Raw genomic sequence first — 26856 nt, forward strand, 5'->3', positions numbered from 1 at the left:
GCCAGACCTCCAAAGGCCATCTCTGCCCTCTTCCCCCACTCTCCCATATACTGGTTTGGAAAAAGTGGCCAGGAGAGAAAGTTTTGGAAGGCTCCCTCCTCACCCTCAGGATTCAGCACTGTGCTCTCCGGGCCCTCTCTGTCTCTACTTGAGAGAAAAGCCTGCTTTGAGCTCCATTGAGCTTGGGGACGCTGGAAGAAAATGAAGATGTCCATGAATACACCTTTGTGGCTTGATCCAGCATTGCCATTACCAGGAAATAAATTTCATTCACCTGATTCCAGGCCTGACATGAGCACACGGTCTTCTGAATAGTAGGAATAGTCTTCTGTATCCACTTCTTCCAGATCTGTCCTGTTCACAGGAAGCCTCCCAGACACCAGCTTCTCTGGGTGGTGCCCTTCCTGCCAGCGGGCACAGCTGTGATGCTGAAAACCCGCTCAGTGCTGAGCCAGTGACCTGACAACCCTCCCTGGGCACCGCCCCCTGTGCCTGTGCTTCAGTGGCTCTTGAAGGGGGTGGGTGGATGTGCAGTTCTGAGGTCCCATGTGAGGGGTGGCTCTGCCGGTCCCCTCAGCTGGACCGTCTCGGGAATGAATGAGGCCCCAGGAGAGGCTTGTTGTGCAGGCGCGGGGTGAGGCCAGGGTGGTCACATGGAGTCAAATGCTGAGGAAACCAACTTCTTCGAGTCTGTAAGAGAAGCCATTTCAGGACTCCAGAAGGAGGCAAAGGGAGAGAAGCCAGATGAGCCTATAATTGCACCGTAGAGAAGGTGGGACAGAAGTCTGATCCAGGGTTGCGTGAAGCTGTACCTGCTCAGGAGCCTGGCAATCACGGGAGCCTCACAGTCCCCGTGAGGAGAGTCTGGGAGAGCGCAGGCAAGCACACACCGGCAGTGGCGACAGCCTGCGGAGGGCTGCAGTGTGTACCCACAGCCCCGTGTGCTTATCCAGGCTGGTGGCGGGTCCCTCGGGGCAGGCGTAGGGAAGCGGGTGCCTCCCAGCAAAGAGCTGATGTTAAATATCCCCAGGTCTGGGGCGGTGGGGTGGGTGCAAGGAGAGGAGATAGAATCGGCGATTTTTAAAAGGCACCCGTTCTCTAGTCTACTGGAGGTTATTGAGGGGCCAGCCCCTGCCCACCGCAGAGGCTCTTGCAGGGCCCCATCGGGATCAACTCCTTGTTGGGTGTCTGACACACGTACTTTCCTTCCTGGCAATGTGGAGGCCTTCTCCCAACCATGGGCTCTGAAGCCAGAGACCCCGGGCTCCAGTCTCAGCCTGGCATGACCAGCAGTGGGTTCATGGGCAAGTCAGTAGCCCTGTCTGTCTCAGTTTCTTCATCTGTAAAATGGGCTTTCTGCTCATGGTGAGGCGTGAGTGAGGGGCTGTGTGCTGCACTGGTGCAGAGCAAATGCTCAATAGCTCAGGGTTTGTATTTACGTGATGGCTGCTGCTGCTGTTACTGGGAAGACTAGAGTTGGCTGTCGGAAAGGACTAAGTAGGCTTTTCCATGAAACAAATGCCTGGAGTCCTGGCCTCCAGGTGCAAGGCAGTCTGACACTTTCGCAGAGGCACAGAGTGTCTCAGATTCCTGGGTCCCTGAAGTAGAACTCAGTGGCCACCCCCTGCCCCCCAGTTGGCACCTGCCCTGCCCAGGAGGTGGATTTGCAGGAGACGGGAAAACCCTGGCACAGCCTGTCGGGCCTGGACCCTGCACGGTCGGCCCTGACGGACAGCGACCCTGGCCACCGTGACCTCATCGCCAGCGTCTGGGAGGATGATCTCACCGGCCTTCTTGGCAGCTCCTCCTCTCCTGTGGCTCAAACATATGACAGATGTTCTCTGGGCTGAAACCTGAGCCGGTCCTGCTTGTTCTGCTCTCACCGATGAGTGAAAAAATGGATCCCTTTCTCTGACGTGCATTCCTTGTGTATTAGAAAACTGTCACCGTGGCTCCCCACAGTGACATTCATTCAAGGCTGAGCATACAGAGTCCTTTTAAACTTTGCCCAGATGTCTTACTTTTCATGGTTATCTCTCATTTCCGTAGCATTTCTCAGTACTTTCGGATTTTCTCTTAGAGGCTTGCCATAACAGCCGTCCTCTAATTTGTGTCCAAAGTGCCATGCCAAATTAAATGATTAGCAGGAACAAAAGGAACAGGAAACTAAGATGTTTGGCAGGGGTGGGAGGTGGGGGCAAGGGGAGAGGCTGGGCGGCCCTTTCTGAAGGGGAAGGAGGCTGGGGGGGAGTCACTGTGAGTTTGGAGGCTGTGAAATGTAAATGCAGTTAGCCCATTGTCTCGATTCTCCCTAATCTTTTACTTTATTATTATTTTTAATCCTTACCTGAGGATATGCTTTGTTGATTTTTGAGAAAGGAAGGGAGAGAGAGAGGGAGAGGGAAACATGGATGTGAGAGAGAAACATCGATTGTTTGCCTCCCGTATGTGCCCTGACCCGGGATCGAACCTGCAGCCTTTTGGTGTATGGGGTGACCCTCCAACCAACTGAGCCACCCGGCCAGGGCTCTCCCTAGTCTTTTAAAGTAGACATTCCTCAGGAACTGGGTTTCTGATTCTGCAGATCTGGGGTGAGGCTGAGAACTTGCTTTCTCAAGTTCCCAGGTGGGACCGATGTTACTAGTGGGTCTGTGCTTGGAGAACCCCTGCACAGGACAGATGGATACAGTTCTAAATCCCTGGCACCACCCCAGCCACCTCTCACCCTCTGTGGCCTCCCAGATCCTCCAGGGTCAAGGCCCAAGTTCTCTCCCAGTCTCCGGCACCTGGCATTACCTGTTAACCCTATCCCCTTCCTACAGGCTGCTGTGCTGCCTGCAGAGCTCACCTCCACCTTTTCAGGGGTAGTCTTCATGTCCATTTCAGAGCTCAGGCAAGTGTTCCATCTTCAGAAAGGTCACAGTCTGCATACGGTCCCCCTGTCATGTTCCCAAGGGACTGAACCCCTGCCCCTGAGCTGCAGAATTCATTATGGTTATGACCAAGTAAAACTTGCTGGCTGAGAAGCTCCCACAGCCAGGGAGCTTCCGACACAGTTCCAGCACATAGTAGGAGCACAGAAAATAGCAAGTGAGAGAGTGAATGAGGGATGACTCAGAATTCACATGGGAAGCACCTGGCATCATTCTTTTTTTTGGGTTTGTTAATGCTTACCCTAGGATATTTTTTCCAGTGATTATTAGAGAGAGTGGAAGGGAGGGAGGAAGAGGGGGAGAGAGAGAGCGAGAGAGATCGATTGGTTGCCTCCCGCGAGCCCCAATTGGGTCTGGGGATGGAACCTGCATCCCAGGTATGTGCCCTTGACTGGGAATTGAACCCGTGACCCTTCAGTCCATGGGTTGATGCTCTAACCACTGAGCACACTGGCCAGAGCCAGCTGGCATCATTCTTAGCAAAAGCAAGTGCTCAGTACATCTTCGTGTGCCCTGCACCCCAACCCTCATTCCTTCCCGGGGTGACCGGGAGGAAGGACATTGTTACCTCTTCCTTCTAACTGTGTAGCCCCTCCGCCCAGAACAAGGGGTCTTCTTTTTCCGTTCCTCTCTGTTGTCCAGTCCCGGGTACTACGCTTCTTGTCTACTTCATCTTTCCTGTCTTGTATCCTTCAGGTCAGTGAGGAGGCCCTGTGGTCACCCTGTTTGCAGGTGGGAGCAAGGCCTGGTGCTCAGGGTGCTGCCTGGGGCTGTGTACCGCATCAGGGCACTGGTGACGCGTGGGGCACCCTGCAGGGTCTGCATGTGGGGTGCAGATCAGTACTGCCTCTGGGCACGTGGGGTGTAGGAGGCTAAACACTTATCCGGTGCGGGGCCCAGGGACTGAGCAGACCACGTCCACCCAACAGGTGGCTGGGAAGCACTGTTTCTGCTCCTCTCATTTCTTAAAGGAAACGACCAGCTGGATTTTTTTGGTCCCACCAGCTTTTGGTAACTCTGCCGCATGCTTGGTGAGGTCATGGTGGTGAGGAGAGGCTTGGATCCCCTCTGGTGCTGGACAGTAGGCCAGGTGAACCTGGGGGACAGCAGACAGCAGGAAGGGTGTTTGGGCCTCCCTGCAGAGGACAGATGCTGGGCGTTGACATGACTCTGTTCTGTCAGGCGAGGCCACCCCCCCACTGTGTGCAGGAAGGAGACCTCACTGTGATGGCCCCCGGGACAGGCCCGGGGTCTGCTGCTGTGGGTGGTGTAACACTATGGTGAAGTGGACCTGGGGCTTAATTTCAATTTCTCTGAGCTTTAGTTTTTCTCATTGTTAAAAATGAGCGAAAAAGACAACAACAAAAAAAGCCATCTCATGGAAACATTGCGAAAATTCTGTGAGTTAATGTATGTCTTCACCACCATCGCTGTTGTGAGCAGATAATATTTATTGGGCCCTTACCATAAGCCATGCCTATAATAAGTGCTTTACAGGCATTAACTCATCTCCATTGGTTTACCTGTGTATCTTACATCCAGGGAAACGTATGCAAGGGAAAGAAAGGAATTTGCCTGAGGTAGGCACTGAACGTGTGGCCTTTGATCCTTGTTAAGGGAGTGAATGGCCCCATGTTGTGTAGATAAGATTGACGTGTAGATATTATTGAAAGGTGGGATAGAATTAAGTAGGAACAGAGGTAGCCTGTCTGGCACCTGTATGCACAAGTTGCTGAATTACCTGACTTACAACTTTGGGTCTTATAAAGCCATGAACAGGCCAGGCATCCTGGGGTTAGGAAGCACCTCACACAGCATTGACCAGGACTGCAGCTGGTAGGAGCCACACTCCTCCTCACCACCTTGCCCAGTGCCCAGTGCCGAGCCAGGCCAAGGGAAGGTGCCCCATATGGCGTGGTTCAGGTGACATGAGTGGGATCAGCATGTGTGGAAAAAGATGGAATGTCTGCCTGCTCTGGCCTCCACAGTGAGGCCATTAACAGCACAGACTTTGGAACCAGCCTCTCCGGATTTGCATCCTGCCTCTGCATGGCCTGGGCAAGTTACTGAACCTCTCCAGACCTCTGAAAATAACGACAGCAGTGGCTCATAGAGCTGTCAGAAGGCCCGAGTGAGTCAGTACCTGTGCCTCTATATACTAAATCATCATTCATGAAAGGCTGCCACCGTCATTGCCAGGGATGTGGATATTTATATAATCAAGTTCAGGTATACTGAGGTTGTGAGGATAACAAACTGTTTATAACACATGCTCACTTCTCGATGGGGGTGGCTGCTTGGAGCTGAGGGTGGAGAATTGGGAGGCTGAGTCTGGATGCAGCTGGAAAGTGGCTGTGGCCATAGTCAGCTGTGTGTGGGGGATGGGAGCAGTGGAGTCTGTGCCGTGTGGCTTTCCTCCTGGGTTTCAGTGAAGGACACGTGGTCTTGAGAGAAGAGAGGCTGAAAGACCATCTTTTTGAGTCATAAAAGTTAGCAGTATGTCAGATGGCGGGCAACTTTTCCCATCTCCTGGAGCTGAAGGGACGTCAAAGGGAAGAAATTGGTTTCAGGTGGGATACTCAGAACTTGTGATAGACACACGGCCTTGGCTGACAATGAGCATTGTTGGACATGAATAAAGGGTCTGTGGAAGGTGGTAGAGTCCACTTTTTCAAGAGAGTCTCCCCCCATTGGGTGACCTTCATAAGACCTTCTGACTGTAGGGGATGAAGGCTTTGGCCTGGATGATCCTCAGAGGGACCATCTGTGCAGAAATGGGGCTGACCACCAGAGGGTAGCAAATACCAACAATGACCTGTAGATTATTTTTCCTTTACACTACTTACTTTGTACTTAAGGCGTGGCAAGGATTTTGTTGTTTTCGTCAGTGTAGCTTCTTATCAGCTATGAGTGTTGACTTTGCAAAATGGTCACTCTAAGGAGGACAGCGGTGCATCGGCCCGGGATTGTTGGGTTCAAGGCCGACTGGGAACAGGACATGGAGTTATCTTGATGACTCTTGAGGATATAATTTGATTTACAAATGTCTTAAAAACATAGGTTTGCTGCATTTTTGGTGGGTATGAAATGGTTATTTTTTGTGGTGTTTCCATGGCTGTTGTTTACATTTTCAACTGTAATTTAAACATTTATTTTTAAAAAGATACCTCTGTTGCCTTCCAAAGACCAAAGAGCTAAAGACCCAGTACAACCATAGATAACTAATGGATATTTCACATGTCATGACTATTTAAAATGGAGATTTGAAAGACTCTCCAGTTTGAATTGACCTCAAGTCCGTGAGCACATGTTGAATGCTTTCCTTCAACAAGATACTGGGCAGTGAGCAGAGATGGCTGGGAGCAGGTGAGCGCGGTCCAGGCGCTCATGGCGTGTCCAGTAACTGAGGTGCTTCAGCCCTGCGAGGGGTTCCTGGGCAGTAGCCTCTGGGATTATGCCGGCAGGAGGGGAAGGCGGTGGTATTGAGACGAATGCTTCATAAAGAGAGACTCACGGGTTTTCATGGTTGGAAGGGACCGCTGAGATGCAGCCCAGTGCACATCTTTTATGGAAACCTTCCTGAGCGAGGCCTCTGGGTCTCTCTGGCACGGGGACCTAGGAGTTAGCATCCAGCCCTTCCCCACTGAGTGAGATACCCAAGTCACCTTTGCAGATGGATGGCCCGAGAGCACACGTTTGCCGAGCGGCTCTGTGCTGTAGGAGAGGAAAGTCTTGGGACCCCCTCCCATTTGATGTGGCCCAGGAATGCTCAGTGTCTGTGACTGTGACAGTGTTTCAGGGAACAGAGCTCCCTTCAACTAAGTCATCAGAACATGAGCAGGGCTTGTAGGGGGCCCCGGTCTCCTCAGCCCCTGGGCTGTGGCCGGGCCCCTGTGAGGGAGGCCGTGATGCCGTTGACCGTGTAAACTGCTTCCAGGTCGCTCTGGTCCTGGGTCCTGCTTGGGTGGGGGTGGGGGTGACTTTGTCAGCTCTAGCAGCCTGCTCTCACCTGGGCCAGGTAGAAGGGCTGCCGGGCTGGAGCTGTGGGGGCTTCATCTCTCCTCGGAAGTCCTGCTGCTTGCCTTTGGGGAGTATTGTGTGTGCGACCCAGAAGGTCAGGTACGGATGATTAATGGCCCGACTGCTGTCCTTAGGAGCTTTCCCACCTGAAACCTGATATTCCGCGTAGCACGGGCGCTTGTATAGGTCCCTGTCCCTTTCCTCTCTCCACACTTTGTTACTCTGCTCCTTTGCCCTGCAGATGAATCCACCCTTCAGAACTTCCCACAGGAAAAGGCAACAGTAGCTCAAGCCACAGTCGACGCATAACTGACTTGTACCAAGTGTGTGCCTGTATAGGGGCACGTTCTGAGCATTTTACCCATCACCACTTTCATTTTTTAAATTTATTTTATTAAAAAAATTTTTATTATTGATTTGAGAGCGAGAGAACGATCGAGACCAATTTGTTGTCCCATTTATCTGCATTCATTGGTTGCCTTTTGTATGTGCCCTGACCAGGGATAGAACCCGCAACCTTGGCGTATTGGCACAAGGCTCTAACCAGATGAGCTACCCAGCCGGGGCTCTTTTAATCATCCCAGCAGCCCTGTGGCACAGGTGCTGTCATGATTCCCATTCCAAGATGAGAAAATTGATACATGGGAGAGGTGAACAGCGCAGAGAGTCCTGGGCCCCACAGCGCACTGGCCCGTCCCGGGCCGGTCCCAGCCCACACTGGGACTGCTTTTGTAATTCTCAACTTAGTGGTTCTTTGAGTCCGGCTTAGACCCTGCTCGCTGGTACTCCTGGACCACTTTGGCGCACAGTTGTATTTGCTTTGGTTAACCAAACCGAAGCAAACCAAACCCAAGATTTAAAAAATCTGCTGTCTATATTTAAAAAAATGGAGATTCCACCCAGACTGGGATTTGGCAGATGTCAAATGGTTAGCCACTAGGCCAGGATACAGGCTTCCTTCCCCACTGTGACCTGGGGCCCGATTTATTGCTTAGTGGCACTGCCAGCTTTGATAGCCATGTGTCACTGTGGTTCTGAGCATCTGTGTGCTGGGAGCAGTGGGGCGAGGGGAGATGGACTGGTCTGGCCTTTATATTTGTGTCCTTTTATGGGGAAAAGGTTTGTTTATAATGAACATTCATTGAGTGTGTTCAACTTTGAGCTCACTCCAATGGAATAACTTTGAATCTTTTGCCCACCATAAGAAATTCAATAAGCCAAAAAAATTCACACTTCCTTAAACTTAAAAAAAGTAAGCTGGGTTATTTAAATTTGTCTCCATATACCCCTTATAGGCACTAAGAAAGCAAAAGGATGGTTAGTGGCACATTTGTGTATTACAGCTCCCCTGTTTATTAAATCTAGATGTTTCCACATTGCTGATATGAGAGGTGAGAGTTAAGTTCACTTATGTGACACCCACGTTTGTCCCCTTTCAGTTTCCTTCCTCCTCACAATTTTTGATTATTACATGATTATTTTTAATTCTCCCAAGGATTGCCACGGTACCTATAAATACCCTTAAACTTCCATTTCTTATCCAAACAACCCTTGACTCCTTGCCATCTGCTCCCGCCTCTGCTGGCTGGACCATTGGCTTTTACATTGCCAAGGCCGAGGCATTTACATTGTATTCTGTAAACATAATCGAACTCTGACTTTAGGTGGCACGACTACGGCAGGCCCAGGAAGCACTGTTCACTGTGCAGCCGTGTTTCAGATGAGGATTGTATTTTCTTTCCACAGGTCCAGTGTCACAACACCTTTACAGTGTGAAGAACACAGCCACCTGGAGTCACTTCTCACGCTCGATAAATTACTCAAAATCACGTCACATCTCTCTTTGCCTGATATTTAGATCAGTGTGTTTTTGGAGGATTTTTGGTTTCTCCTGCAGTTTCCAATTGCCTTATTTTACTTGTTGGGAGCAGGGACATATGTCTTCATCCCCATGTCACCCTATCAGGAACATCCTCTAGTTTCTTGCTCATTTGTTGCATGGAATCATCCCTAATCTCCTTGAAGATCCCGCAGAGCCCACTGATTTCTTATTTCAATTTTTATCTATTGTTTTTAAGCCTGGACTACAGCAGTTATCATCTAAATATTTTTTTCCACTGGGTTCCTGGACGTAGTTTAACTTTTTCTTATATCCCCTGTTGTCTGTTTGCTTGGGTTTTCTCTGGTTTTGTTGTAGTTCATCCGTGAGTGATTTCCCCTGTAAGGTATATAGAGTCATATTTTGATTCTTGGTATGTATGAAATGGTCTGTATTTTGCCTTCACATCTGACTGACGGTTCAGCCGAGACTTCTAAGGCGAAGTTGTTTTCTAAGCATAAAGTTTACTCGTGGAAAGTCACTCACTCCCTGTATGAGACCGGCACTTCATTTCTGGAAGCTTCTGTCCTAGGTTTGTGGAGATTTCTCAATAACATGTCTAGGTCTGGTGTTTCCTTTACCCTGCATAGCACTTAGTAGGCTCTTCCAATTCGAAAACTGGTATCTCTTTGCATTCTGGGAGATTTTTTTCTACTAGTTCTGTTTTTCTCATTTTATCAGAACTCTGATTATTTGGAGGCTGGAATTTTTGTCTTGATTGCCTTTTATTTTCCCCCTCATATTTCTCAACAGAATTTGCTCTATGTTCTGGACTTCTTCCTGATGACACGTTTTTACTCATACGATTATTTTTAATTTTTAAGAGTTCTTCTTTTATCTATCCCTCTTCTATAAGGATATGTTTTTCCTTTTTAGATGCAGTTGCTTCTGTAATCCCTCTGTAGATATCAGCTGGAGATGGCTTTTCGGAGTGCTTTTCCCTGAATTATCTACTTTTACACTAGGGTCATTTGGAGTTCATTAGAGGGACAGAGAGGTTTGGGGCAGGCAGAAGGACTATCAGTGTGAGGTTAGTGCTATACCAAGGGCCACCAGGATTAGGTTAAGCCATTCTGTGGAGTCCCCCAAAGACCGTACATGATTTTTGAAGGACAAGTAAAAACTGGTTGGCAAAGAAAGTGGGGGGAAGGACATTCTAGATAGAGGTGAGACCACGTATGAAGGCATGGAGGGATGAATCAGCGTGGTCCACTGTGCAGGAACAGAGGGCTAATGTGGCCAGAGCTTCCACGGCTGTTTAGGGGTTACCCACCACGCTGACCAAGCTGGCGGGCGAGCCAGCGCCCCAACAGAAAGGAACTCGTGAGTCATGGAGAGTCAGCGAAGGAAGGGTTACATGCAAGACAAGGACACGGTCAGGTCTGCATTTTAGACAGACTGTCGTGGCCGTAGGTGGAAGAAGGGAGGGTGAAGCATTGGCAATTGGAATGATGATGATGGTCCAGGGAAGACATGAGACACAGCTGGTGTGGAGGGGGCGGCGAGGAGAGTAGGGGACGGAATAGCGAGCACTTGGGGCTGATTAGAGGTGAGAGACCAAGGGTGGCGGCAGGCCTGGCTGTGGTGATTGTGCGGCTTGAAGTCACCCGTGGAGGTAAGAAAGGAGGCACCTCCTCTGCTTCCATCAATAGAGGATTTCCTTGAAATAAACAACTGCTTTCTGCAGCCTTTGCTCACTGCGCTGCAGGGCCTGCGGAGCGAGCCACCTCATGGGGAGGTTTGATAGCGAGACCTGGGCCTTTTGTGGACCTGCCCTCCTTTTCGCTCCTTCCTCAAGGAGCAGGTGTTGAGGGCTGGCCCCAGGGAAGGCTCCTTCTGGGAGGCCTCCCTGTCCAGTGCTGCAGGACTGCATGGCAAGTGTGTCTACGGCTGGACTGGGTATTAGCAGCCCTTCTATTACGCCCCCAGCCATGTTCTCTAGCCTGCCTGGAATCAGTAGTAAAGGTAATAATTTGGCCTGTGTCTGCTCTTCCCTGGCTTATGTCTCAAATTGTATAGAAACCAGGTGGGGGTGCCTCAGAAACCCCAACATAGGGACCATAGAAGGAGGGGATGCAGTTTATATTTAAAATGTGTGTGCTGCCACATACCCAGTGAAAAGCACGGTCCCCCCGTCCCTGTAGTGTATGGGACCTCACCACAGTACTACACGGGGGTCGGGGGAATCCTGCTGCATTATCGGGAATGCCCTCTGGGTCAGACTTGCCTTGAGTTTGAAGAGGTGGATGGAGCCGGAGAAGGTAAACTGAGGAACAGGCACTTCCTGCCTGCAAGGTTGGCTCTGGGTGGGGAGGGCTTCTGTGGAACCACCTTTATTTGCTGCTCAGCAGACTCCGGGGCAAGTAGGTGTTGCCTAGGGTTCCCAACTTCCGAAGCCAGTCATTGGGAACATCAATTTCAAGAGAGTAGGACCTGTTTCTTCTTGGTCACTGTTGTCTACTCTGGACTTAGAAGAGGGTCTGGAACTTAATTAAGCACTTGTTAAATGGCTGGCTGGCTGGCTGGAAGGATGGATGGGTGGATGGATGGATGGGCACAGTGATGAAAGGAAGGCTTCTTTGATGGAGGAAAAATCCAGGTCACAGCTCCGTGGAGATCAGATGTGAGTCATTTGGTGGCATTTGAAGTGTATTAAGGGTACTGGAACCCTGATTTGAATCTTAAAAACAATTAAAGCAAACGTTCTCCATTTCTTATGTGTGTATCAGACCTTTGTTTCACAGCTTTGAACTTGCCACAGCAGGGTATTTTCAGTCAGGCAGGTGTATCTGGGCAGAAACTGTTTCGTTTTATTTCCTGCAGAGCTCCCTGGCTTCCTGGTTCAAGCTGGCAGATTGCTCATGGGTGAGCCCCCGGGTCTGACGACATTGCCAGTGTGACTCGAGTGCTATTCTGGGCAGATGACTCGAGGGTTCCGGGATAGTTTCTGGTCCTCTGAAGACAGCTGTGTAATAGGATTAAAGCTTCAGAGAGCAGCTCTGGCCCCAAACTGTGGAGGAGCTGGGGGATCCTTTCTGGGTGAGAGAAATTGATGTCATACACCAGCAAGACAGACCTTATTGTGGTTCTTCAAACAGGCCTCGTCCCCTCCCCACTCTGGACAGACCACTCCTGTGCCCATGGCCCTCTGATTTCTCTCTTTAGTGTTCACCTGTTCTGCTGTTTCCTCAGGAAACCCACTGCCCCTGCCCTGCCCTCCCTGCACGGACCTCTCCCAACTCCTGCTTCACCTCAGCCCCAGGTGGTAACTGTGGTCACCTTCCCCTCTGCTTGTCAGACTGTCAGCCACCAGAAGGCAGGGGTGCCACACACCTCTAGGGGCTTGGGAGGCCCTCAGTAAATACCCGCGAGCTGATTTGGGCCTGTGGACATCCTGGTCCATCGCAGGCATCTTCACTGTAGGGAGGCCCGGGGGGAGGGCAAGGGGCTGGGCTGTGCTGACTGCCCACAGTGGCATTATGCTCAGGGTGCATTTTTCTCATGCAGGGCTCACAGCAGCTCCATGTGGCTCCCGTTTTACAGACGGGAAGACAGGCTCTCGCGTTGAGGTGGCTTGGCAAGGGCAAACATGTGTGGGGCGGGTGGTGGTGTGCCACAGAGTTCCCCCTGAACTCCTCTTGCTAAAGACCATCTGTTTGGACGCCGCACTGGAGAAGAACTGAGCAATAATAAGGCTTCAAAGTTCAACAGCTTAGATTTCTGGAAACTTTCATGCCTCTTGCTTGGGTGACCTCTGACCTTTGAGCTGACCTGCCCAAGTGACATTCTGTGGATTAAATTATCTGTCTACAGCTTGTGTGGGTGGCCCTAGACTTGAACTTGACTTTTGTTCCTAGGGATGTTGCAGGTCAGGTCTTCAGGGCAATGGTGTTCGCGCCAGAGTGACCCTAGTGGGTTGTATTTTCTTTATTAACTTTCATCTGGGGAGAATGTTGTAGTGAGTAGACTTTTAACAAACATTTGCATATCTCATTTCTTTGTCTAATTAGCACTGTGAGAATGATGCCCCAGTTTTCATGCTTGAACAAAGGGCTGTCATGGTGTAAGGCGCTGAGGGGCTGGCTCACCTCGGCGCTTTCCCTTTCTCCTATTCCACTTCTCAGTCAAGCTTTGCTTCCATCACACTCCAGATTTTTCTTTTTCCTTTTTTAAAAAAATATGTTTTTATTGATTTTTTAGAGAGAGAGGAAGGGAGAGGGAGAGATAGAAACATCAATGGGAGAGAATCATAGATCTGCTGCCTCCTGCACCCCCCTCCCCCCCCGGAGATCGAGCCCCCAACCCTGGCATGTGCCTTGACCCGGAATTGATCCGGTGACCTCTTGGTGCATGGGACGACACTCAACCACTGAGCCACACCGGATGGTCTCCAGACTTTTCTTTTAAAAGAATTCCTCTTGTCAGCCAAATGATACCTTCGACTGCCATGAATTATCTCCTAAACTTAGAGGGCGCTTTGTCAGTGGTGCGGCCTGGCTCTGAGCAGCAAACCACTAGAGGTGCTTAATACGCAAAGTATATTCTCTGCCTGTACAGTACTTTGTTTTTAAAGTATGGTGAAAAATGTTTTGTTGCTGTTAATTCTCATCTGAGGGTATTTTTTTCACTTATTTTTAGAGAGAGTGGAAGGGAGGGGGGAGAGAGAGGGAGAGAGAGAGAAACATTGATGTGAGAGAGACACATCGATTGGTTGCTTCCTACATGCACCCTGACCTGGGCTAGGGATTGAACCTGCAACCCGGATATGTGCCCTCGACTGGAAATTGAACCCACAACCCTTTGGTGCATGGGCTGATGCTCTAACCACTGAACCACAGGGGCCAGGGCAAAGTATGGTGAATTTTAAAAAGGGGAGGGATGAGTTAGTTTACATAAGCTCATCTTTTATATGACCTATAGAGGGATTAAAGATACAACAATATTGTAAGTTTTGGATGATAGAATGTAGGTAAAAGTCCCTGCTTTTCCAGAGTTTTCAGCCCTGAATAAAGAAGTGTAGACCTGAGAGGATCCTGTGTTGTGTGGGTGCCCTGGGAGCGCACTGAAGCTTGTGAGCAGCCCAGGCTGCCCCACTGCAGTTGGCGGCCAGCCTGGCATGGCCTGCCGGGCGGGGCGTCAAGAGGACAGTGAATTAGGAGAAGTGTAATTTTCAGAACACTGGAGTGGATAGTTTTTCTTGGTGCCTGGAGTGTTGTTGATTTCTGGGCTTTGTTTTACAGTAGAGACTCAGACAAATGCATCCATTCTGGTGGTGATCCCCGGGGTAGTAAAGGTTTTGATATGAAGCCAAGCTGGGAACTGCTGGAGATCTGGGGGTGATTAGCTGGGGGGAGAGCAGGTCTTGGGGTGGGGAGGCATGAGAGCAACCCTCCAGTAGATGGGGGCTGTTGGAGGCCGCTGGGAAGGTGGTTTGGACCAGATGATGAGGGTATTTCTTGCCTTGCTCAAGACTCTGCCTTTTACTCTGTTGGCAATGGTGTGCTACTGATGGTCTCTAAGGAAGGAAGCAGCGAGATCTAGCTTGTGGTTCAGGAAACACCTTAGTTTGGAATGGAGAACACAGTAGGAACAGGCTTACGGAGGGAGGTGTGAGTCTGTGGAAGCAGCAGGCAGTGGTGGAGGTTCTTGGAGGCACTGGCTACAGCTGGGGGGCGTAGGTGACATCGCACAGGAAAAGGCAGCTCCGAGGGCCTCTGAGGAAAGCCTCCATTTAGAGGATAAGCACGGTGGGGAATGCAAGAGGTGGGCCGGAGAAAGCAGGAGGAAAACCAGGAGATCATAGCTTCGTGGAAGCCAAGAGGAGAGAATTTTGAGGGGTGTCTGGTCAGTAATCTCATGTAATCGCCACCGTCTGTTGAACGACGCTCCTTTGTGGGGAGCCAGACAGTATGCTCAACGCTCTCCACGCATCATTTCCTTCAGTTCTTACAGAGTTCCATGGGAAGGCGCTGATACCGATAGCGATAGACAAGGGACTGAGGTCCAGAGTGTCAGCCTTGGGAGACAGGATGTGGGCTTTTGGTGTGAGACAGGCTGGGTGTGAGTTCCACCTCTGCACTTGCTGGCTGTGTGAATTTACACAGGTTACTTGGGTCCTCTTTTCTAGATGAGAGATAATGGCCCCGTCTCCTGAGGATGATGGGGTTCCAAGGATGCCTGGTTGTGAGTGAAGCTGTTTGCACAGTGCCTTTGCACAGGAGCCCCTCCATAAGCTTTCACACGGCCTTGGCTGTTTCCCAGCATCATCCAGCTGGTCGGCAGTGGAGCTGGGATTTGAACCCAGATATGAATGTGTAGCCTGTGCTCTTGCCTTCAGCCCAAGGAGGTGATACGGGACTGGAGTTTGAATGCTTGCGGAGTTGAGGGGTGGTGTTTTAGAGGTAGGAGTGACCTTGGGGGTGTCTGAGCCCAGAGGGGAAGGAGGAGGAGAGTGGAAGATGGCTGGTGGGAAGATCGCAGGGAGACGTATGACATGACATTCAAATGCAGGTGAGGGGTGACCTTGAATCCAAAGCAGATATTTCTTTTTCAGAGACAGGAGGGACAGAAAATAGGAAGGGAGGAGAAAACAGAGGAAGTCCAAGCAGGGGCGAGGGAGTTTCAGGGTTCTGATGACTTCTATTCTCTCAGGAACGCAGGGGTGGGTCAAGGTCCGAGGAGTGGGCACTAGGATTTCCACTTGGGTGGAAACTTCACAAGAGGAGGCTCAGTCTCCACAGCCATCGAAGACGACAGGGTGGGGAGGAGAGAGGCAAGGAAGGAGAGGGCTTGGGAGCCTACCGAAGACCCGGTCCTGAGTGGGGTGCTGGGGCCTAACTCACACCTGTGGCTGCGCCAGGCAAGGTGATGATGTAGTTTGTACCTGGGGCCATGTTAGGGAAATGGGATGGTTGGGTTGGCCCAGATTTGGAAATTCACTGATTGGGTTGCAGAAGGACAGGGCGTAGCAGTGAGATGATGGCTGCTGGGAAGGCCTGGATCAAGGGAGCCCAGGAGATGAGAGTGGGAGGAAGAGACCCTGCGGTCAGAGGGGAAATGTTCCTTCTCCCACCGTGGATGAATATCCAGGGTATGATTAGGAACTTTTCATGAATAATGCAGAAGACCCACTTACAGATCTTATCTCCCAGCATATAGAAGGCGTCTGTGTGGAAAGCTTTATGGCAAGAAAGGCTGCATGCCTCATACCTTATCTGTGCATGTCAACATTAGCTGGATTTTACCCAAACTGTGACCGCAGGTGAAATCCCTTACGGCTCGGCTCTCAGAACCTCTGGACTCATGGTCATGCGCCCCTGGGCTCTTGGATCAGGCACTTCCCTGAGGAGCCCTGGCTCCTTTTACCGAAGAATGGTTTTAGAAAACAAGATTTGGGTGCTGGGTTTATTTGTTGCTACTGCAGTGTTGTTACTTCCAGGTCGTCTCAGGTGATAGAGCAAGGGAATCCGTGTTTGTATAATAACCTGTATCTACACAGACATCTATAAATATGTATCCATTTGTGTATATATATTAAGCTAAATACTGATGTCTCAACTCTAGTTCGTTACCCTGCAGACCACCCTAGACTGCTCCCCTTGATTTTTGTGACCTCCTGCTCTGACAGTGAGAAACCTGGCTTTAAGCATCTGCCACCTGCTTACTTAATTGGTCGATTCCAGTACACATGTACAGGGGTGGGCAAAACAGTTGTAATGCAAATAAATAATACAGTAGTTAAGAAATAATAATACAAGACTAGTCTCTGGGTTTCGCTTACTCACAGCTGTAAACCTACGCTGGCCCATCCCTGTCTAGTGGTTTCAGAATTGTTAACTCATGCGCCACAGGAAGCAGCTTTATTGTCTGGAGTGCAGTGCTCATGTTCCGCTCATTCTGCCTTTAGTCTTACAGTCTGTGCTCAGCTCCGAAGTCCCTGAGTTCAGTGCATACCTTTATGCCCCATCCCCTTCAGTGAGGCCATTTCCTACATTTGCAATAGCTAGATGATTTTGCATTCTGTTCTTGGATCCCCTTGTCAACTTCTAAGTGATTTTTTTAAAAAAATTGCATATACCATTTCACAATTTGTGCTGTAAAGTTCTATGAGTTTTGACAAATATATAGGTTCATGGGTCTGCCATTACAGTATCCCACAGAATAGTTTCCCCAACCCCAGATAATACCACATGCTTTTTTTTATTAATCTTCTCTCCGCAAACCTGTGGCAATCATTACTCTTTTACCAACTCTATAGTTCTGCCTTTTCCAGAATGTCACATAAATAGAATCGTACACTATGTAGCCTTTTCAGACTGGCTTCTTTCACTTAGCAGTCTGTATTCAAGATCCATTCATGTTTCTGCATGAATGAATAGCTCGTTCCTTTTGACTGCTGAATAGTATTCTGCTACATAAATGGACCACAGTTTGTTTATCCATTCATGCTTTGAAGGACATCACGGTTGCTTCCAGATTTTGGTGATTATAAGTAAGGTGGCAATAAACATTTGCATGCAGGTTTTGATGTGGACATAAGTTTCCAGATCAGATGGGTAAATACGTAGGAGCCCAATTGCTGGATTATATAATAAAACTGTTCATCTTTGTAACAAACTGCCTTCCAAAGTGACTGCCAATTCGTATCCTTACCAACAATGAATGAGCGTTCCTGTTGCTCTGGATCCTTGCCAGTGATTGTCAGTATTTTGGATTTTAGCCACTGGAATAGGTGTGTACTGGGATCTAATTTTTGTTTTAATTTGCATTTACCTGATGACATGTGAGGTTCAGCATCTTTCCGTATCCTTATTTGGCCTCTGTGTATTTTTTTGTTTTGGTGAAGTGTCTCTCTTCAGATCTTTTGCCCATTTTTTGATCGTTTGTTTTCTTACTGAGTTTTAAGAGTTCTTTGGATATTTTGGATATCAGTGTGTTATCAGGTATGTGCTTTGCAAAGATTTTTTCCCCTCAGTTTGTGGCTTTTCACTCTCTTAACAAAGTGTCTTTGACAGAGCAGAAGTTTTTAATTTTAATAAATTTCAATTTATTTATTTTTCTTTCCTGGATTGTGTTTTTGGTGGCATATCTAAAACTCATCACAAACCCAAGGTCATGTAGATTTTTGCCTATGTTTTCTTCTAGTAATTTTATGGCTTTCCAGTTTACTTGAGATGTGAGCCATTTTAAGTTAATTTTGTTTCAGGTCTAAGGTCTGTGTCTAGCTTTTTTATTTTTCTCCCCTGCCTCATATGTCTGTTCCACTGTTCTAGCAGCATTTGCTGAAAAGATGATCCTTGCTCATCTGAGTTGCCTTTGCGGATTTGTCAAAACTCAGTTGCCTGTATTCGTGTGGGGCTATTTCTGGGCTCTCTGTTCAGTTCCTTTGACCTCTGTGTCTCTTTTTTCTCCACTGCCAAGCTATCTTGATTCCTGTGGTCTTGAAGTTGGGCAGTGTGACTTCTTCAACTTTATTCTTCTTTTCTGTTTTGGCTCTTCTAAGTCCTTTGCCTTTTCACATACATTTTGGAACCGCTTTGTCAATATCTATGAACTAACTTGGTGGGAACTTGATTGGGATTGCATTGGGATCTCAAGAACTGACATATTAACAATATTGAGTCTTTCAATACACAAACACAGAATCTCTTTGGTTTATTGATAGCCTCTTTGGTGTTCATTTTAAAATCTTTTTCTTTATCTTTTGGATAATTTATATCACTCTATCGTCAAACTCACTGACTGTTTTTGGTATCTCCATTCTGCTATTAAGCCCATTCAGGGAACGTTTATTTTGAGATACTGTATTTTTCTATACAAAAGCTTTTATTTGCTTCTCTCTCTCTCTCTATTTTTTTTTTAATATGTCTTTATTGCTTTCACAGAGAGGAAAGGAGAGGGAGAGAGAGAGATAGAAACGTCAATGATGAGAGAGTTGTTGATTGGCTGCCTCCTGCACACCCCCTACTGGGGATCGAGCCAGCGACTCGGGCACGTGCCCTGACCGGGAACCGAACCACGATCTCCTGGATCCTAGGCCGATGCTCACCCGCTGAACCACTCCAGTCGGGCTGCTTCTTGTTTATATCGTCTGTTTCTCTGCTTAGATTTGCTATCTTCTGATTAATTAGAGCATATTTTCCTTGATCTCTTGGAGTATGGTTGTAATATATACTTGAAAGCCCTTGCCTAATAATCCCATCACCTGGATCACTTTAGGGTGGACATTTGTTGACAGTCTTTTCTCTTGGGAATGAGTCACAGTTTCCTGATTCTTCATAAATATAATAACTTTAGATTATCTTCTGGTCATTATGAATGTTATTTTGGGGGGACTCTGTGTTATGTTATATTCTTCTGAAGAATGTCGAAGGTTTATTTTAGCAGGCAGTTAACCTGGTTAGACTCAAGGCCTAACCTTAAGCTCTGTCTTGTCTTCTGGGGGTTTAAGTCTCAGTCAATTCTTGATGCCTTTGCTGTTCTGCCTTGTCCCCCCCATGTTAGTTAGTGGTCACCTGAGAACCACTCAGAGACCATGCACAGGGTCAGGGGCCCTTCCTTCTGCCCTTGCCTCTCTGGGGTTCCTCCTCATACTCCAGGGACCGCAGTTGCCTTTGCTTCTTTTCCTGGTTCTTCCAGTCAGAAGGGCAACAGGTTATCTCTCAGAGGTTAGTCACCCATGCTTTCAGGGCAAAAACCGGGGAAAAAACCCTGAAAATCCAGGAAATTCACCCTGTGCCAGTTGTTACTTCAAATTTTTGATGCTCTTCAACAATCTGATTGCTTGTTTTTGCCCGTAAGGATACTCAGCAGTTTTGCTGTGTTTTGCCCCAAGTTTTATAGCTGTTAGCTGTGCGAGGATCAGTCTGGAGAGGGCTCACACTGCCATACAGGAGGTGAATTTCTGCCTGTTTTTTTTCTCCTAATACTATTTCTTGGAGATCTTTCCAAGTTAGTAGCTAGACAACTTCCTCAATCTTTTAAATAGTGCATGGTAAGCCTGGCCGGGTAGCTCAGTTGGTTAGAGCGTTGTCCTGATGTGCCAAGGTTGTGGGTTCAATCTCTCATCAGGGCACATATAAGAATCAAGCAATGAATGCATAAATAAGAAGAGCAGCAAATCAGTGGTTCTCTTTCTCTCTTCTCTTTCTTTCATCCTTCCCCTCTTTCTCTCAAATCAATTTAAAAACTAGTGCATGGTAGTCCACTATAACCAGGCCCCTCCTGGTGGAGACTGATGTTCTTTCCAAAGTTTTGCTTTTAGAGACAGTGCCACATCCAATGTCATCATTCCCCTTCCTGCACATTGCTCTGAGATCTTGGGGGAGAAATGTTTTGGGCCCTTAGGCAAGGTTTTTCTTGGAATCCTGAAAAGCATTTATTTTCTTGGGAATGGTGTGATTTCTGCTTCTTTCTGTGGTTGACTGAAGGCCTGGGCCATGTTTCTAGGCACAACCAGTGGCAGGACGGTATCGAGGAGAGGAGAGATAATGGGAGTGCCTAGTATTTTCAGAAGTCTTAGAGACGGACCTGGAGCCCTCAGTGGAGAGGAGTTAGGGATGTCTGATGCAAAAGGACAGTAGACAGCCCCAGCGGTCCCTACAAAACTGAGTGTTTTGTTTAATTGCCCATTTCTAAATTGGTTATTTACCAACAAAGAATGAAAGTTATCTTTGGACAGAAATATAGCACATTAATCTAACAAAATAAGCATAAGAATTGTATGACATTTATCCAAAGAAATGAAAAGTTGTGTCCATTCGAATACCTGCCCACAAACGTCCATAGCAGCTTTACTTATAATAGCCCCTAATGAAGATAATCCAGAAGTCTTCCAACAGGTCAGTAGACTGTGGTACATCCGTGCTGTGGAATACTACTTAGCAATCAAAAGGAATGGGCTATTGGTCCATGTAACCACCCAGATGAATCCTCAGAGAATTGTGCTGAATGAAAAGATCTGATCCCACAACGTTCACATAATGCTTTTCAGAAAGAGTGGGAGGAAGGGAGGGAGAGAGAGAGAGAGAGAGATTGATGTGAGAGACACATCGATTGGTTGCCTCCCACATGCACCCCGACTGGGAGCGGGGAGCGAGCCCCCAACCCAGGTACGTGCCCTTGACCAGGAATTGAACCCACCACCCTTTGGTGTGCGGGCCAACACTGTAATCACTGAGCCACACCATCCAGGGCTAGATAACATTCTTGAAATCACAAAATTACATGAATAGAGCACAGATCCATGATTGCCGGGGTCTAAACATTGGGTGAATGTGGGCAGGTGCATTTATAAAGGGCAACACAAGGGACAGAAATGTCCTGTAGCTTGACTGTATCAATGTCACTATACTCTTTGTGATATTGTACCACAGTTTTGTGAGAGTTGCCCTTGGAGGAACCTGGGTTAGGATGTACAGGACCTCTCTGTTTTATTTCTCTCTATACTTTCCAATACCTACAGGTGAATCTCCAATTATCTCGTAATAAATAGTTTAATTTAAAAATATGTTTTATTGCCTGGCCGGTGTGGTTCAGTTGGTTGGAATGTCGTCCCATGCACCAAGAGGTCCCTGGTTCGATTCCCAGTCGGGGCACATGCCCAGGTTGCAGGCTCGGTCCCCAGTAAGGGGCGTGCAGGAGGCTGCTGTTTCTCTCTCATCGATGTTTCTATCTCTCTCTCCCTCTCCTTTCCTCTCTCTCTAAAAAATTAATAAAAACATATTTAAAAAAATACATATATTTTTTCTTTTTCAATACTGCACCTTTTTTTTTAACAGCTGCTCTCATAGGTCATGGGAGGCCTGCCTCGGTGTGGCCCATGTCCCATACATCTGGGTGAAGGGAATTTTTGTTTGTCTATTTATTTGTTTTGTGTAAACATTTTTGGGGGTTAAAAGTTAGATAGAGGAGAATGTAGGTAAAAACTAGGAGGAAAAGTGTTCTTCTTGTGTTCAAACAAGTTCCTTAACACTACTTTTGCGTTTTACATGAAAAAGATCCTTCCTTTCCTGGGAGCCTTGCTCCGGACTCTGGTGGGGGTCTGGGGGTCAGCGTGGGTCAGCAAGCTGTGGTGGGGGCTCTAAGCTCTGTGACAGGCTATGAAAGGCCTTTCACTCTCTGGCACTAACAGGCCAAATGCACCTTAGAAATGTCCTCAAATGCTTTTGTGATTGACTGCATTGGAGGGCGGCACCTGTTTTTTCTCTTTAGTCCCTTGCACGTTTCCCTTCTTCTCTTCAGCCCCTTCCTCCTCTCGGCCTGCTCTGACTTCACCGAATTTTTCTCAGTAGCATTTGCCACTGGAAGTCCCAGAGTGTCCCGGGTTCGGCACTTCATGCTGGAGGCGCTCACAGCACCCACGCCCACATCATGCTACTTCCCTGGACATGGAAGCATGTGTGGTTTGCTCATATCAAATACCCACCTGTTCATATCAAGAGGAGCAAGGAAACAAATATCCGCAGTTATTTCATTTGAAACTAAAACCTGAAAAAATACATTCATGGACAAGTCCTGTGAACCCGGCGGTTCCTGGAGCGAACCGATGGGCAGCCCTGTTTCTGCAGCTCTGAGGCTCACTGGGCTGCCACACGGGGACGGGCCTTGGCCACTTAATGACAACGACAAAGATGACAGCAACCTCCTAAAGCCCTTACCATTGCTGGCCTGCAAACTTCCTTCCCTCTCTCTCCTGGGGGTGAATTTACTGTCCTCTCTCTTCAAAGGAGGGCACCAAGGGTAAGAGAGCAGGGGGTTCCCTCCACCTGCCAGCACCTCAGGGCTCTGGTCCCTGGAAAAATACCTAGAAGGAGGGGTTCAAGGGGCTGTCACTGTGGGGGCAGTAACCCAAGACCCACAAATGTTTTTAATTTGGGCAAATGGGGGGCCACAGCAAGTTGTGTGGTGCCATCTCCAGGCTTCCCCAGCACTGCTGTAACTTTTAGACCAAAAAGGTGGTGCCTGGCTTAGGCTCTTGGGGACAGTGGGAGGAGCAGCAGCATAATTGGTCTGACTTCTTCAGTCATTTGGGGCTTAGAGACTTAAAAACAACCTGTTTTTTTAGGCTGGTTAAACAACCACCGCCTACAGTTCAATGGTAGTTCAGTGTCACTTTCCACTGATTTAGCAACTTGTCTTTTGCATCAGGTCTTGAAAGTTTTTGATCTGAATTACCAGGTTTTTGACAAATCTGGGAAGAGCCTACACAGTATGCACACCCTCTCCTTTTCCTAATCTCTAGTGTTTTCTTCCTTTTTAACTTTAAGGGACAAGGAAGGATCGGGAAAGGAGCTCAGTAGTTACGCTGCTGTTTTTCTTCCTCCTGCCCTCTCTCTCTGTTGATGGGAGTGACGGGAGTGCAGGGCGGGGTGGGGGGGAGCCTGGGAGGCTGGCCCTTGGCCTTCATGAAGCCGGCCCTGGGCTGTCCTTGCTCCTCGTCAGCATGCAGTGGACCTCGCAGGGTGTGGAGCTCTCCGGGCTGAGCGGGTGATCACCTGGGTGCACCAGGAGGCCTCACCTCCCGAAGTATCACCTTGGGCCTGCCACAGGCCTCAACTCACAGGGGTTACGATCTTGGACGTTGAGTGTAGGACACTGAAACGACATGAAGAGGGCGTGAGGTGAAAATAACTTTACTGTGAGCTGTACCGTCATCATCAGCATGGTCATAGCTCTTAATAAGAGTTCATCTGTGCCAAGCATATGCTAAGTTCTTCCCATACATCATCTGGTTCGGTGCTTCCTAAACCTGACCCCTGCAGGACTGGCTAACGCCCCCCCCCCCATGCAGTAGGTCTAGGCCAGGGCCCGAGAATCTGCATTTCTCACAGGTTCCCTGGAGACGCTGAGACTGCTGCTGGGCCTCATCTCTGAGCTCTAAATGAACCTGCCTGAAACCACCCACAAGATAGGTAACATCATCCCCATTTTCAATGAGGGAACAGCAAGAAGTCAGGGGACTTGACCGCAGAGCTCAGTGCAACCGCGTGTCTGCTAGTTGAGCGCCTTTAATTTGTCAGAGGAGGTAGCAAGTGCCCAAGAAAGCCCTGCCAGGTGCCCCTAGTGGGTTGTGGTGTGTGTGATGGGGCTTTTGAGAATCAGGCACGGAGGGTGAGGAAGCCCTGGGGTGATGCCTGGGGAGGACCAGCCCTGGAGGTGCTGGGCGGGGGAGCATGGGGGCCTGGGTATCATCAGGAGAGAGCGGTGCTAGGAGAGCAGGGTGAATCACTTTCTCCTGCCCCACCCTTGGTGCCACCTCACCTGGCTTCTGTATGTGCGATTCTGTCTGCACCATGCCTCTTCACCCCTTCCTGCTCCTTTCCCACATCTCCCATAGAACAGGGAAGGAATAGTAAAAAAAAACCCCACCAAAAACAAACAAACAAAACAGGAGGAAAATAAGCTTTTCTTTTAATTTCGCGATGTTATAAATCTTTGGAATCTTGAAATTAAAACGAAGTAAACTAAAGAAAAAGGCCCACATTAGTATAGGAAAAGTAAGGGACTCTCAGAAGTAATACAAAGGCTTTTTCCCGGTTTGTCACAAACTCACTAATTCGGATCTGAGGCTTAGAGAAGCCGAGCAGAGGCACAGCAGCTTCGGCAGGTGCACAGACGGGCTGCAGACCAGCGGCGCGCTGGCCAGACTCCACTGACATGTTTTGTTTGGCTCACACAGTATTTGGAAAATATTCACATCAATTTAAAAGGTGGGAGTTTTTATAACAAAACCCTTGGTTTCCAGCTTTTCTTGAGGGGTGAGGAGTGGCAGTGTCAGGGCTGTGGCTGGTTGGTGAATGACCCTGTGAAAAGTGCCCCTTGCAGCATGCCACCCCTGGTCTGGAACATTCTGAACTCGCACTCAGAGCACTCACCAGCTGGGTGACGCTGGGCTGACACTTCCCAGACTCTTGCCCCTCCCCTGCCCTGGCAGCTTATGTGTGAGAGTGCCTACTAAGCACGAAGCACGGTAGTCCCGTAAGAAATGGATTCGCAGTGACAGATATGCCCTCGGTCAAGTGGGCATCGGGGGAGAGACACTGACAATCCATGGACACCAGAGGGAAGTTCCCTGCTGCCTTCTGAGACGGTGTCAACTGTTCCTTTCCTTTAAAACATTTTAAAAGTGTGCTTTAGAAATGCATTTTCTAAAATTATTAAGATTGTTTTATGAGATCCATGCGGTCTACGTGGTACTTTATAGGGCGTATCCGGCCACAGCTGGGGCACTTCTGGGTGTTTTATGGCAAATTATTCTCAGATTACCCTCTAATGCAGGAAGGCCTGCCTGTTGTCTGAGCTCCCTGGGTCATATAGAAAACGCTCGGACTTGATACAAAACAGCTGCCTCAGTCAGCTGTTCCAAAAAGGGAGCATTTTTAGGCTGAAGCAGCAGGAAAAAGGTTTTTGTAGCTGGTGGAGATTTTGAAAAATGTTAAATTACTCTTTCCTTGCCATTAAAGTGTGATTTAATTTTGTTTTTAACAAATTGTGAAAATCTAAGAAGTATTCCAAATGGGGCTTTGTTAAGTGCTTTCTGGCAGTACTTACAGTATGTCCTCGGGGGGAGTTTCCCAGGGGGGCAGCTCAGAACTCCCGCTGACCTCCCTGTCCCTGGGCCTCAGCCCTGCTGGGCCAGGGTCAAGGGGCCAACCCCCAGCCCCCCTCCTTCCTCTCCTCTGGGTCCCTGCTGAGACCAGCAACAAAAGGGTCAATTGTCTGAGGCCTCCCTTTGTCTCAGGGGCTCTGTGGGTCTCTCTGAATTCGAAAGTGTTTGTGCACATGGGGTATGAATGCCTGTATGTATGTGTATGTGCCGGTGCACACATATGTGTGCATGTGAGAATTGTGTATGCACGTACATGTATGTGCACACATAAACACATGCTTATCAACATGTACACACATGCACGTGAGTGCAGTTGTAGATGTGTGTGCATATGTTTATGCACAGATGAGTGGGCAATGTATGTGTGCATGGATAGTGTGAGTATGGAAGAGTGCACATTGTGTGTATGTGTGTGTGTGTGTGTAAGGTGTATGTGTGTACACATGCACGTGTGTGTATGTGCGCATACAGGCAGCGGTGAGACTTGCTTAAAGCGTTTCTGAGCTGCTAATGCTTCTTAGCGGGGCCTGACTGGTTGACGGAGGTTCCTCAGACTGAGGAAGGGTCTCCTCCTGTCTCTCAGCAGATAATGCAGCTGCGTTTACCTGGTCTGTGCTTTGGTACTGAAACCTCAGAAGTTTCTATGACCCCTGCCTCCTCTAGGGTCACATAATATGTAGGAGTGAGGAGCAGGTGTGAGAAGCTCCTTCTGCAGCTTAACTGGCTTCCTTTGCCTGTTCCAACCTGGGTTTCGTGGCAAGGCTCACAGGGACTTCTCCAGACTGTTCCAGCACCTTCTCAGGGGTGCCTGATTGGACCCAGTGCATTCCAAGCGGGGTTTTAGCCTTGTTTGCTAGATGACTGTGAATGCTGCCTTCCCACCCACCCCCTCTGCTGGTTCCCATGTGGCCCTGGTGCCTTCGCACGGGCTCTGGTCGTCTAGTTTCTGGCCTGGCGTCACCAGACCTGTGCACATGCTGGGCGGCCTGTGTGATTCCAAGATTCACACTTTCTTCCTTCACAGAGGTGTCCTTTAAAAATGACAGTAAAACATATTTCATTCAGAAGCCGGGAAAAGACTAATAAAAATGCTGAATTGAAATTCACCTCTGTGAGGGGTTTATCTGCAAGTCCCATTTAACCAGCACAGCGGCCATTTAACAGCTTGTCCTGCGTTTTCCCAATTCTGTCCGTTTCCTCCCCTGCTCCAGCAATGGCTTGTCTTTCAGCTGTGGAAAAGCCACCAATTAAACAGCCCTCCAAAGCTTATCAAAATATTCAGCCGTAAAAATTATCTTACAATTAGCCTAACTGTAAGCCAGAACTTTTTAACCCCAGAAAACGTAAAAATTACCCAGCACGTGAGATCTGTAAATTGCTCCTCCTGACCTTTGGCTGCAGATTCTGTTTTTATT

At 48.6% G+C, this 26856-nt stretch overlaps 1 protein-coding gene across 2 annotated transcripts in view; it reads left to right on the forward strand.

Annotated features, from left to right (window-relative positions):
* Positions 1-26856, forward strand: part of ACOXL (acyl-CoA oxidase like) — a 272425-nt gene that overhangs the window by 48031 nt on the left and 197538 nt on the right. The gene's annotated exons all lie outside the window — the stretch shown is intronic.

The sequence above is a fragment of the Miniopterus schreibersii genome, assembly GCF_964146895.1.
Source record: "Miniopterus schreibersii genome assembly, chromosome: 13".
In the NCBI taxonomy this organism is placed as follows: domain Eukaryota; kingdom Metazoa; phylum Chordata; class Mammalia; order Chiroptera; family Miniopteridae; genus Miniopterus; species Miniopterus schreibersii.